The 12,097-nt window shown below is 35.8% G+C and overlaps 2 protein-coding genes across 13 annotated transcripts in view; one reads left to right on the forward strand and one right to left on the reverse strand.

Moving 5' to 3' along the window:
- Window positions 1–12,097, forward strand: part of otx2a (orthodenticle homeobox 2a) — a 238,850-nt gene that overhangs the window by 198,199 nt on the left and 28,554 nt on the right. The gene's annotated exons all lie outside the window — the stretch shown is intronic.
- gprin3b (GPRIN family member 3b) overlaps window positions 1–12,097 on the reverse strand; it is a 72,015-nt gene that overhangs the window by 43,079 nt on the left and 16,839 nt on the right. The window contains exon 3 of the mRNA XM_087237761.1: window positions 7,878–7,933. The gene's annotated coding sequence lies outside the window, so the exon portion shown is untranslated. The remainder of the gene's footprint in view (window positions 1–7,877; window positions 7,934–12,097) is intronic.

Consider the following 12,097-nt stretch of genomic DNA (forward strand, 5'->3'; position numbering starts at 1 on the left):
TGCAAAGTTTCTTAGTCAGTTAAATGTTTGTTTAAGGTGCAGTATCAACGGATATTACGCAGACAGTCTACTAATACTCAAACAAACCATCAAAATAAAGTGTTACCGCAATTATTTGTTAGATTTCAGGTGGAATTTTAAAATAGATACAGAAAAACATCTGTCAAATAACTGGTATTTCTTTGTATAAAGTCTGTAAATTACCTGTCAGATACATTTTTTTAACAGTATCGAATTAATGATACTATTTATTACAGAATAATTTTCAAATTAGGATATTTTTCTGGTATTCACATAGAAGTTTAGTCACTGATTCTGTGCTAAATCCTGATAGTGGAAAATAATGCAAATAATATAAATCACTTTATATTTAAAAAAAGGATTTAAGCGTATTAATTAATAGTTTTATTTAGATTTTCTTTGCTTTATTATAGTAACTTCTGTAACGTATGACAACGAGTTATAAAAATATATATAGTTTCATTATAGTAACTTTGCCTTTAAAAGGGTAGTTGAAATAGATTTTGATGTAATTAACATAATGATTTGTCATTTAAATATTGAAAAGAAATTTTGCATATTTCTTAATTTTTGTAAATGAAAGCGAGAAGAAACTGTAGCATTTTATTTAGTCTTCACTTTCATTATTTATTTTTATTTTTTTTTTTTTTTTTTGCAAAAACCTATTTTAAAACTGATGAAATCTGATTATCAAACTATGTTTTTTTCCCAATACATTCAAATCTGTTATTTCTTCTTTTTCATAGTAAAATATTTAGGTAAATGTGGTTTATTAATGTTCATTGTCAAAATATGACATTCTGGATTGTGCTGCATAGTAAAAGATTTTATTTGATAGTTATTTGATCAATTTAGTATTGGGTCAATGTGACTTTGTAAACATTTTTAGTTGATTTTATTTACTTTTATTGTACAAAGTTTGTATAGAAACTCCTCATGTGGTTTTAAACCTTTATGAGTTTCTTTCTTCTGTTGAACATAAAAGAAGATATTTTGAAGAATGCTGGTAACATTCATACCATGTTAAAATATCTTATAATTAAATTAGCAGTTTTCTATTTTTTGTGATTCATGTTTTTATTTTTCCTCATTAATTTATGCTTTTGAATAGCATTATGAGATGTTAATCTTCCTAGAGTCTTAACCTCGAAAAGTAAAAAAGTGACTTTTATTAACATTTGTAATAGTTTAAAGTAATATATTGTGATATAGTGTTGTATATCATTAAAAAACATTATATATATATATATATATATATATATATATATATATATATATATATATATATATATATATAATGTATATTATATATAAGCATATTATATATAAGCTTAATTTATATATATATATATATATATATATATATATATATAAACTTATTATACAATGGGTGCCATCAACCAGCATTCTTCAAAAGATCTTCTTTTGTATAGAAAAAACTAAAGTAGGGTTTGAACAAGTAAACAATGAAATAATTTTTATTTTTGGATGAACTATCCCATAAGAGATCACCCTTAACGATTAATGAGTGTGAGTCACAAAATCAAATGTATTGGGTCATAATTCGTTTAACGTCATCCACAGAAGAAAAATCCTCATAGAAATCATTCAATTCTTAATTAAACACACATTTTCAAGAAGTTGAACCCAACACTCCCAAAAGGCAAATCCCCCACTCCTTCAGTCGACAATTAATGATGTCACTTTACCTCTCGTAATTACTGTCATCGCATTTTAGCCAATGATTAGCATCACATGCAAAATGTTGTCTAAAAGAAGAGGGTGAGTGTGTGTAAATGGGGGGGAAAGAGAAGGGGGGATGGAGGAAAAGAGAGAGAGAGAGAGAGAGGGAGAGAGAGAGAGGGATGGAGAGGATTAGGCCTCAGGATCCCTTGGGCTTTGTCTGGAAATCTGGAGATAAAGCAGGCAGGGGCAGGTGGTCGGAGCGCAGGGGGAGGGAGATGTGTTTCAGGGCGCTTTTTTTAAAGGCTGGGGGCAAACATGCATTCATTAGCCCCAGTGTATGTTCTTACTCAGCACAGTCTCCGTCCAGATCAACACACACACACATGACCCAACGCTCTGGATGCTCACTTGGAGCCGCCAACACACTCTCAGAAATAAGGGTACGAAATCTGTCACTGGGACGGTACCTTTTTAAAAGGTACATTTTTGTTCCTAATTGGTCCATATTTATTAAAGGTACATATTACAACCTAAAAAGTAAAAACCTCGTAGCACCTTAAAAGTACAAAAGTGTTACCTAAAAGTACTAATGTTCTGCTGCAAAGTACGAAAGTGTAACTTTTGAAAAGGTACCGTCCCAGAAACAGATTTTGTACCTTTTTTCCTAAGGATGCTTAAAAAACGTTCAAGTAGATGAATAAATGCAACTCTTGATTCTGATTGTTCTGATAGAATCTTACGACAATTCGTAATGTTTCGATTTATTGGCTAATCGGTGCATTTTAGTATGTGCTCATCCCCCAATGACGGTTGGGGTTAAGGGTGTGGTTTAAATATAGCACATTTTTATAAATATGGCATTGTAGCAGATTTTTCACCAGTTAGTAATATAGTTATGTATTCTTTTGTTTAAAAATCTATTCATTAATAGTTTCTGTATTTTTATGATCCATTTTTAGTTTTCACAATTTGTAATGTTTTGACTTAGTGGCTAATTCATACATTTTTGTGAAATTTCCTCATGCCCCAATTACGGTTGCGGTTAAGGGTGGGGTTTGAGGGCCACACTTTTAAATATTCCATGTTTTTATATGAATGAAATTTTATGAAGTAGCTACTTTTAATGCCAATCTGTAATTTGTATTCTAGTGATATCACACTGTTAAAAAAGCTTTAAATGAATAGTTTCTGTATTTTTATGATTAATTTTTTGTTCACTTATGGTTGTGAAATTCATTACGGAATCTTGAAATTGAAAATTCAACTATGGAGTCTTAAAAAGAGTCTTTTGTTGCCATTTTGTTGCTTGAAACAATATATTATATAAAATTAAGTCTGTAAAATAATAAAAATTAGACAAATAAATGGAACGCTCGATTTTGATTGTTCGAATAGAAACTCATGACACTTCTTATCGGTTTGATTTAGTGGCTAATTTGTACATTTTAGTACAATTTGCTCATCCCCCAATAACAGTTTAGGTCAGGGGTGGGGTTTAAATATGGGACTATTTTATATATGAATTGTATGAAGTACAATAAAGATGAGTGAGATCACACTGTTAAAAAAGCTATTCATTTATAGTTTCTGTATTTTTATGATTCATTTTTCATTTTCAGAATTCGAAATGTTCTGATTTATCGGCTAATTTGACATTTGAATACATCCCTCTAATCACGGTTGGGGTTAGGGCTGGGGTTTGGGGGCCAGGGTGGGGTTTAGCAGCTCCTTTTTCACCAATAGGTAATATAGTTATGTATTCTCGTGAGATTACACTGAAAAAAACCTGTTATTTAATAGTTTCTGCATTTTTATGATAATTTTTTCTGTTTACTATTATTTAAATTAAAATAACTATTAATTTATTACCAAATTAAAATGATTAAGTTCAGTGTTATTGGGAAATATGATTGCTTTTTGTGAATATAATTTGCATGTATTATTTAATTTAGCTATTTGGTATTTTTTCACGAATTTAAATCGCTGTGTATTGACAGTGTTTTTTTAATTAAAACATGTTCATTAAGTTGTAGATAGACTTCAAATTTTACAAGATTGTACAACTTATTTTTCAGATACTGATTTAATAGCTATATATTTTACAGCTTGATAATGACTAGCCTTATAGATTGACAAATTAGCCTACAAGTTCTTAAATCAAAAACGCACAACTACATGAGTAATGAATTCTAAATCTTTGGCACTTACTTGAACGGAACTAAACTGAACAACCTTACAATGTGAGAGATAAATTTCACAGACATTTTCAAGTACCTGTTGAGAGTGTGTTGACAATCAGTGCAGTGACAGATTCAATCAGTGCAGATTTTAAAAAAGGCGGGAAAAAGAAACCAAGACTCTTCCTCAAAACAAGAGAGTTCTTAAAACGAACTGCTTCTATGAGTAAAGAATGATCTTTTTTAAAAGGCTTTTCCTCAGTCCCCAGTTCTCCCTCCTGCCTCAGTATCAGATAAACAAACACTCAGGATATCCTGAAGAAACCGTAGTCTTAGCCAAAGGCTGTGTCCTAAATGGAGCGTCATTAACTCCACTGAGCCCTCCACGTTAGATATGCAGCTAATTAGAGGCCCATTCAGATGTGAACCACCGCAGACGCTCTTACCTGACAGACCGCTCTGCTCTTCAAACTTCAGCGCTCTTGTTTTCTTTAGTGCCTGTTGTGTTTGTTTAGTGTTTAGAGGGACGTCCGCTGAGATGGGGCTGCTGATTGACGTGTGAATGTCCTGATGGGGCTGACAAAATGGGTGTCTTTTTTATAATCAAATTGGACTTGAAATTACAGTAGTCCCAGAGAGATGTTTTTAATCGCTACGTCCAGATAGGATTTGGCGGAGCAGCTCTCTGGAGAGTCACTGCACCCCAGAGTCAACTTTAGTTAATGGTGTTAGCATAAGATGACTTAGTGTGAGATTAATTCATTAAGTAGTGTGGGTGTGGGTAGTAATGTGACACTGCACCGATTTGCTCCAACACTAATTGTTGAGGCGGTTTAAAGTGATCTATAGGGAGCCTTCTGTTTTGTTAGTATTGTATGTGTGCTGCACTTAATTATTTCAATTTCTCTGCGATCCCTTTAAAGAGTCTTTTAGTTCTCAAGAAGGCTTTGGGACAACTGGTCTATTGTTTATTATAGGTTTGTGTTGGAAAGAAGTTAACGTGTCCATTTATTAATAATTTTCCTTATTTTATTGAGCCTAAAAAAGACTTTTATGATGTTTATAGTGCTTTTCAGTATTGTTATTCTTTCAAAGCAGCTTTACAGAAGGGGCATTACAATCAAAAGGTTATTAGTTACCATAACCTTTTAAGTTAATAATAACTAATTAACAAGTAACTGATAGCTTTTAACAGTTAAAGTTATTATATATAAACATAGTTAACCTGCTTATATATAGTTATATAGCATATACAGTTGAGGTCAGAATTATTAGCCCCCCTGTGAATTTTCTTTTCTTTTTTAAATATTTCCCAAATGATGTTTAACAGAGCAAGGAAATTTCCACAGTATGTCTGATAATATTTTTTCTTCTAGAGAAAGTCTTAGTTGTTTTATTTGGGCTAGAATAAAAGAAGTTTAAATTTTTTTAAAAACCATTTTAAGGTTAAAATTATTAGCCCCTTTAAGCTATATATTTTTTCAATAGTCTAAAGAACAAACCATTAGTATACAATAACTTGCCTATTTACCCTACCCTGCCTAGTTAAACTTATTAACCTGAATAGAAGTGTCTTGAAAAATATAAAGTCAAATATTATTTACTGTCATCATGAAAATCAGTTATTAGAAATGAGTTATTAAAACTATTATGCTTACAAAATTGTTGAAAAAAATCTCTCATATGCATACATATTCAGTAAAGTCTATTTGTGCATTAAGTGTATTTGTTGTAGTCAAAATCTTTGGTAGTTGGCATCATCTCTTCGCATTTAAAGTTTTTCAAAAGATTTAATTTTTCAAATGAATGTTTGTCTTTTGACCTTTCTTTATTCAGAAAACCAGATGTCATTCACACCTTTAAACGCCATCATAGTGATGTGACACTAAAGTAACATTATTCATCAAAATTGGATGTAACAAAAATGTAATGTACATCACTGATGAGAAAATAAACCATGAAATAGCTAGTTAATTAAAAAAAAACATAAAAGTGAAGTGTCTTGCAGGGAATTCTTGCTCAGTCAATTTGCAGTTCAATTTATGATAATGCACCCTATATTAAGGAAATTTACTGTTAAACAGGCAACAAATTTTTTATACTGTAGCATTTAAATTTTTTTCTAACAAAAAGACCACTGCCATTTTATACAGTGTATTTAGGTGCACTGAAAAAAATATTTAGAAATGATTCCTTGGATTTACTAAATTGTTTTAAGTTAAGTGGTTGTAAACTATTTATTTGGGTTGAATTTAAAAAGAAATTTCAGTGTACAAAAGAAGATAAATGCTGTATAGACTTCATTGTGTGAATTCTTTAATACAGTTAATCTTGGATAAAGTTATAAACACTGTAAAAAATGCTAGATTTTAAACAATTCCTTAGTGTTGTTGTTACACAAATTAAGTTAACATAATTGTTTTTTTCTATTTTAAGTGGATAAAAAATAAATCAATTGAGTTGTGCTGAAAAAACTTCCGAATTGTGATTCTTCAACTCAATTTAAATAAGTTGTAGAAGTCATTTTGTACATTAATCATTTAATTTTCTTCACCTCAGTCTCTTTATAAGAGGTTGCCACAGAATGAACCACTAACTATTCCAGTATATGTTTTACACAGCAGATGCCCTTCCAACCACATCCCAGTAGTTCTGGGAAACATTCATACACACTCATTCACACTCATGCACTACGGGCAAGTTAGTTTATTCAATTTACCTAAACCGTATGTCTTTGGACTGTGGGGGAAACCGAAGCACCCGGAGGAAACCAACACCAGCATAGGGAGAACATGCAAACTCCACACAGAAATGCCAACTGACCCAGCCAGAACTCAAACCAGCGAACTTCTTGCTGTGAGGCTATAGCATAGACTACTAAACCCTACCATGTGAAACATATGCTGGCATAATTGGTGGTTCATTCTACTGTGGTAACGTCTGAGTAATAAGGTACTAAGCCTAAGGAAAATGAATGAATGAGTGTTCAACAGAAGAAAGAGAGTTTAAAAGTTTCCCCACATGAATGTGAGGAAATGTTCATTTTTATATATGAGCTGTCCCTTTAAATTCAAATTAAATTAAACAAGTAAATAACATGGTGAGAAGGAGGTAAAATCTGAAAATCAGACGAGGACTTTTCTTTTTTGCATTGCTTTTTTAAAACTATCGGTTGGGTTTAGGGAAGTGGGTGGTCAATCTGTGCTTTTAAAAACACTATCGATTGGGTTTAGGGAAGTGGGCGGGCGCTGGTCAATCTGTGCTTGACTGTGCAACACTATCGGTTGGGTTCAGAAAAAGAGGAGAGTGGGTAAGTCGATCGGTCAGTGAGTCAGTCAACAGTGGCCTCTGGTGGATTTACACGAGAACAGCAGGCATGAATGGCACTCGTGAGAAAAAATTTGAGATCTAAAAAAGCATATGCAGCGACCTCTAGTGGATCATGAAAACAAAAACTGCAAAAAATGTAGCTCCTGGAAGGTGTTTGGCGCTCTCCAGAAATGTATATAGTGGTACGTAATCCGAATGAGCCTGGTTTATGTTTATGTGGAAGATGTTAAGCATCTGTCAGTCCAACTGTCTTCAGTTTCCTCCAGTTTCAGGTTCAGTTTTTACTGCACATTTGATGCTGGATTCTTATTTGTATTAAACTTCTGAAGAATCGTGTGACACTGAAGGATCATCTGTAATGGCAATTAGAAACAAGCACTAGTGTTTTAGTGTTTTCTTGTGCGTTAACAAAACAACAAACCAACTCAAGAGCCAATAACGGATCTCTATTCACATTTCTCGATTCAACACACACACACAGACATACACACAAACACCTCCCCCTACAACTAATCAGTGCGGTGCAACACACATTGTTGCTGTATGTAAATGCAGACACACCAGGAGAGAGTAAGAGAGATGGGGGTGCGGAGAGGATTTTTCGGGTGGATAATGTGGGGGTAAAGGACAGGGGCCCGCACCCCTACACAACGGAGGGATTACCTCTCTCTCTTTCTGTCCTTCATCTCCTCTGGGTGGCCTCATGCTTCCCATCAGGCCTGGAGACAGAGAGAGAGAGAGAAAAATGTTAAACGCACGGACATTCACACAGCGAAGGCCGATCGCTGAGCTTAATTCCATCAAAGAGAGAGAAAAGCGAGTGATTAATTTATTCGCTCCCTCCTCCCCCTCGCTCCTCGGACGCTTTTGACTGCTCTCAATGTGGCTCGGTCCAGTGACATCTGGTGCCGGTCAGGGTTTGTCTTTTCAGCGGGGCCCGAAAAAAAGCTTCGTCTGCGGAGGAGCTGCCGATCTTTTTTTATTGTATAAAATTTTGGGCTCTCTGGAGATTAGGAACATGGTAAAGAGAAGCTTTGGGTAATTAGATGTGAAATGTTGCTCTTTTTGGGGGGGAGTCAGCGCGTGAGCTTGATAACGGAAGGACAATTAAAGAGTTTTATCAGGATTTTTTTTTGTGGTTTTATGAATACACCGTCTTTTCGTTTTTTTCCAAACCATATGACTTTCTCTTTTTGTCTTTAGTTGAATGGAAATAAGGCAGATTGTCCAGGCCGACACTTCCAGCATGTTCTCAAACCTTCACAATCACAAAGAAAATATCTTAAACATGTTCTTAGAAATGACTCCTGCACTAAAAGCCTTTTCATTTGCTTCTTTGCTTTCATTAAATGAAATGGAGCAGCTAGACAATACTGTTCACGTTTTCATACATTCAATTTCCTTCAGTTTAGTTCCTAATTTATCAGGGCTCGCCACAGTGAACCACCAACTATTCTGGCAAATGTTTTGCGCAGCAGATACTCTTAAAGCCACAACCCAGTACTGGGAAACACCCATACACTCTCACATTCACACACACTCATACACTGCAGCCAACTTAGTTTATTTAATTTCCCATTAGCGAATGTAGCATCCAGAGGAAACCCATGCCAACATTGGGAGAGGATGCAAACTCCACACAAAAATGCCAACTGACCCAGCTGGGACTCAAACCAGCGATCTTCTTACTGTGAGGCGACAGTGTTAACCACTAAGCCATTGTGTCCCCCTTTATTGTGTTTTGAACAAATAAATGCAGCAGAAGAGTTGTTGTTTTTTTATTCAACAAATCTTAAAGCTTGTGATAATTTTACACTATTTTAGCTCTCGCTTGTCATCAACTTTTTTTTTGAGACGCTTTTCAACATTTCCAAAAATTAGGCTTATTTTACTTGGAAGTCTCAACACGTTAAAAAACAAAAAGAGTATGACATGTCTTACTAAAAAGTGATTTTATAGACAGTTTACATATGTATGCGTCAAAGGAGCTATATTTCCAGCTTCTGTAAACCTTGCTTTGCCTTCAGATACCTTAAAACATGTCTCAAACTGGATTCCTAGAGAGCTGCAGCTCTGCACAGTTTTACTCCAACCTTGATCAAACACAGCTGATGCAACTAATCAAGGTGTTCGAGACACTTATGAACACCTCAAGTAGTTGAATCAGCTGTGTTTGATCAGGGTTGGAGCAAAACTGTGCAGAGCTGCAGCTCTCTAGGAATCCAGTTTGAGACCTATGGCTTAAAATTAGTTTTAAAATCTCTATGAAAAAAGTAATTACAATTTTTTATTACCATTTATTAACGGCAGCTGTTACGGTTTGCTAGGTGACGAGATCTGTCCCCTGTTGGCCAAATTGTCTCATTTCAAAACGCTCGGTTCGGCTTGTGTGGACGTTTGAAGTCTGCGTCTTTCGATAAAATGTATTCCCAACTGACACGACCTCCTGTCCACCATCTTAAATTAGTTTAAAAATGTGTTGTTTTGAACTTTCCATATATCGTTAGCCCAATTTCCACCAAATTTGACTCAGACCATGCTGCCAAAAAGTTATCGAGTTTTCCAGTTGCTCTGTAGCTCATTGCTGTCACGATCACCAGCGAACTCCATAGATCGCTGGAAAACATGCACATCGCTACGGACTACAAATCCGCCATTTCTTGGACTACAACTCCATACATGCACTCTGCTCACATACACGTTCTGTATCCTGACTGATTGCATACACACTACTGGAGGATTGTCAAGGACTGATTACACTATTTAAGCAGCACATACACTCACTCTAGTGGCTAGAGTCCTGTCTTTTGTTTATGTGACACTACAACGTGTTTTCCTTTGTCTCGCTTTTCCATGTTTTTTGATCCTCGCCCCGTTTATTTGTTTATTCCTGTCTGCTGCTTGCTGACCATCTACCTGCCTATTGACTGTGATTCTGGATTGCCTGTATACATCTGTTTGCCCCTGTGTTGACTATTGCTTGCCTGACCATTCTAATAAACCTGCATTTGGATCCGCAGCCCTGTTGTCAGCATCACGTCCTGTTACAGTTGCCACGCTTGGTTATGATGTGGCCGCTGGGCTGCTTGGCCCTGATCCTTGCTGCTTGCAGCTATATTACTTGTCTAGACATTTTCTAAGATATTAGTGTTGTTGAAGTGACATTTAGGATGCTTTCACATCTGTGGTTTGATGCATTTGACCTGGACAACAAATGATACATTGTGGCATTTTTCTGCCGTTTTTTGGGTCCTTTTCACACCACACTTATTGCTTTGGTCCGAACCAGTTGAAAAGAACCAAATGCAGTCATGTGACAAAATCCACATCACTCATTGGCCAGATGTTATTAAACACGTTTATAAAACTGCTTTTCGATTGGTCAGAATTAACATGTGAGAAAATGCCAATGGAAATCCCGCAGGTAAACAAACCAGCAGACACAAAATGTTGCTTTTTACTATGGAGGGACGACTGCACTGGCTGATTGTATCCCTGCTCATAGTGTACTCTATCCACAAATCGTGACGTATTGGTGACAGATGTAATACTCTTTCCGGGTCCAAGCTGCTCCTCATTAGAATTGATAAAAATATTTGTCAAGGGAAAATTAAAGGGAATTTTATATAAAATCATGGTGTACACAACAGTCTTTTGACTTGCTGCTTCACAAAAATCTAAATTTAACAGTTTATAAAAAATGATTCACTTTTTGGCTATTGGATATTAGGCATGGATATATACATTGCATTCCTGATTATCGAAAGTATTACAGCGCTTTGTAAATTTTTATAATTACCATTTGATGAGTCTCTCCATACAGTTTCATACAGCGCTTGGACCTTGAAGCCGATTCGCGTGACGTCACTTTTAGCAAGAGGATAATTTGTGTACATCACTTTAGACAAACTATACATTTTGAGAATGAAGCGCTGCTGCAGCTGGAAAACAATGTTTTATTGCATTACAAACGGCAGGGGGAGGCGTGAACTAATTTGGCTAAACTGTGACATAGTCATCTTCCGTAAATATTTCCAACGATCCATCAGGTAATGTTTTTCCCTCCACCCCTCTCTCTCTCTCTCTCTCTCTCTCTCTCTCTCTCTCTGTTTGAAATTGTTGGTAAAGCACTGTCAACAAATATTTTTTCACCACAACCCATAAGATGAGACTATGGCAGCTGGATTAGTCCAAAAAGGCGCAGTACTATTAGCAGTCAGGTCTGTTTTCAACACGGGCTCGGATGTTTCTAGAGACCGCGAATAATGTAGTTGCAAGTACGTATGGCTCCATTTAATTTTTTTAAACTACAGCTAAGGGGCAGTATGACGCCGTTCCTTTTCACGCTTGCCGGCTGAATGCTTACTTTCCCACCCAAACCAGTTTGTCCCGTTAGCTCGTTGTGTACGTCAGCGGACTTGAGACGCAGAGAGGAATTGACCACAACAAGGATGGGGTTCAAGTCCGGAGAAGAGCAGTTCCAGAAATCAGGTAAGACAAAAACAGAGTACAAAAAATAAAATGAAGGAGTGAATAACAGGGTGTTTGTGGTAAAATCTGAAAACGTGGTAAAAATCAGACGAGGGCTTTTCTTTTTCTGGACGGCTTTCGTAAATCGTCAGTCGATAAAATTGGTTGGGTTTAGGCAAGGAGGAGGGTGGGTCAGTTGATTGGTCTACCGACCAGTCATTTAATCAGTCATTCAGTCAGTCAGACAGTCGGTCAACAGCGGCCTGGTGGGTTTGCGTAAGAACAAACGGCACTCAGGAGAGAAATTTGAGATATGAAAAAACGCACACAGCGGCCTCTCACGGATTTGTGAAAACAAAAACTGCAAAAATACGTACCTCCCGGGATGTTTTTTGAAGTCTCCAGAAATGTCC

The sequence above is a fragment of the Danio rerio genome, chromosome 1 (assembly GCF_052040795.2).
Source record: "Danio rerio strain M-AB ecotype USA chromosome 1, GRCz13ab, whole genome shotgun sequence".
NCBI classification, from domain to species: domain Eukaryota; kingdom Metazoa; phylum Chordata; class Actinopteri; order Cypriniformes; family Danionidae; genus Danio; species Danio rerio.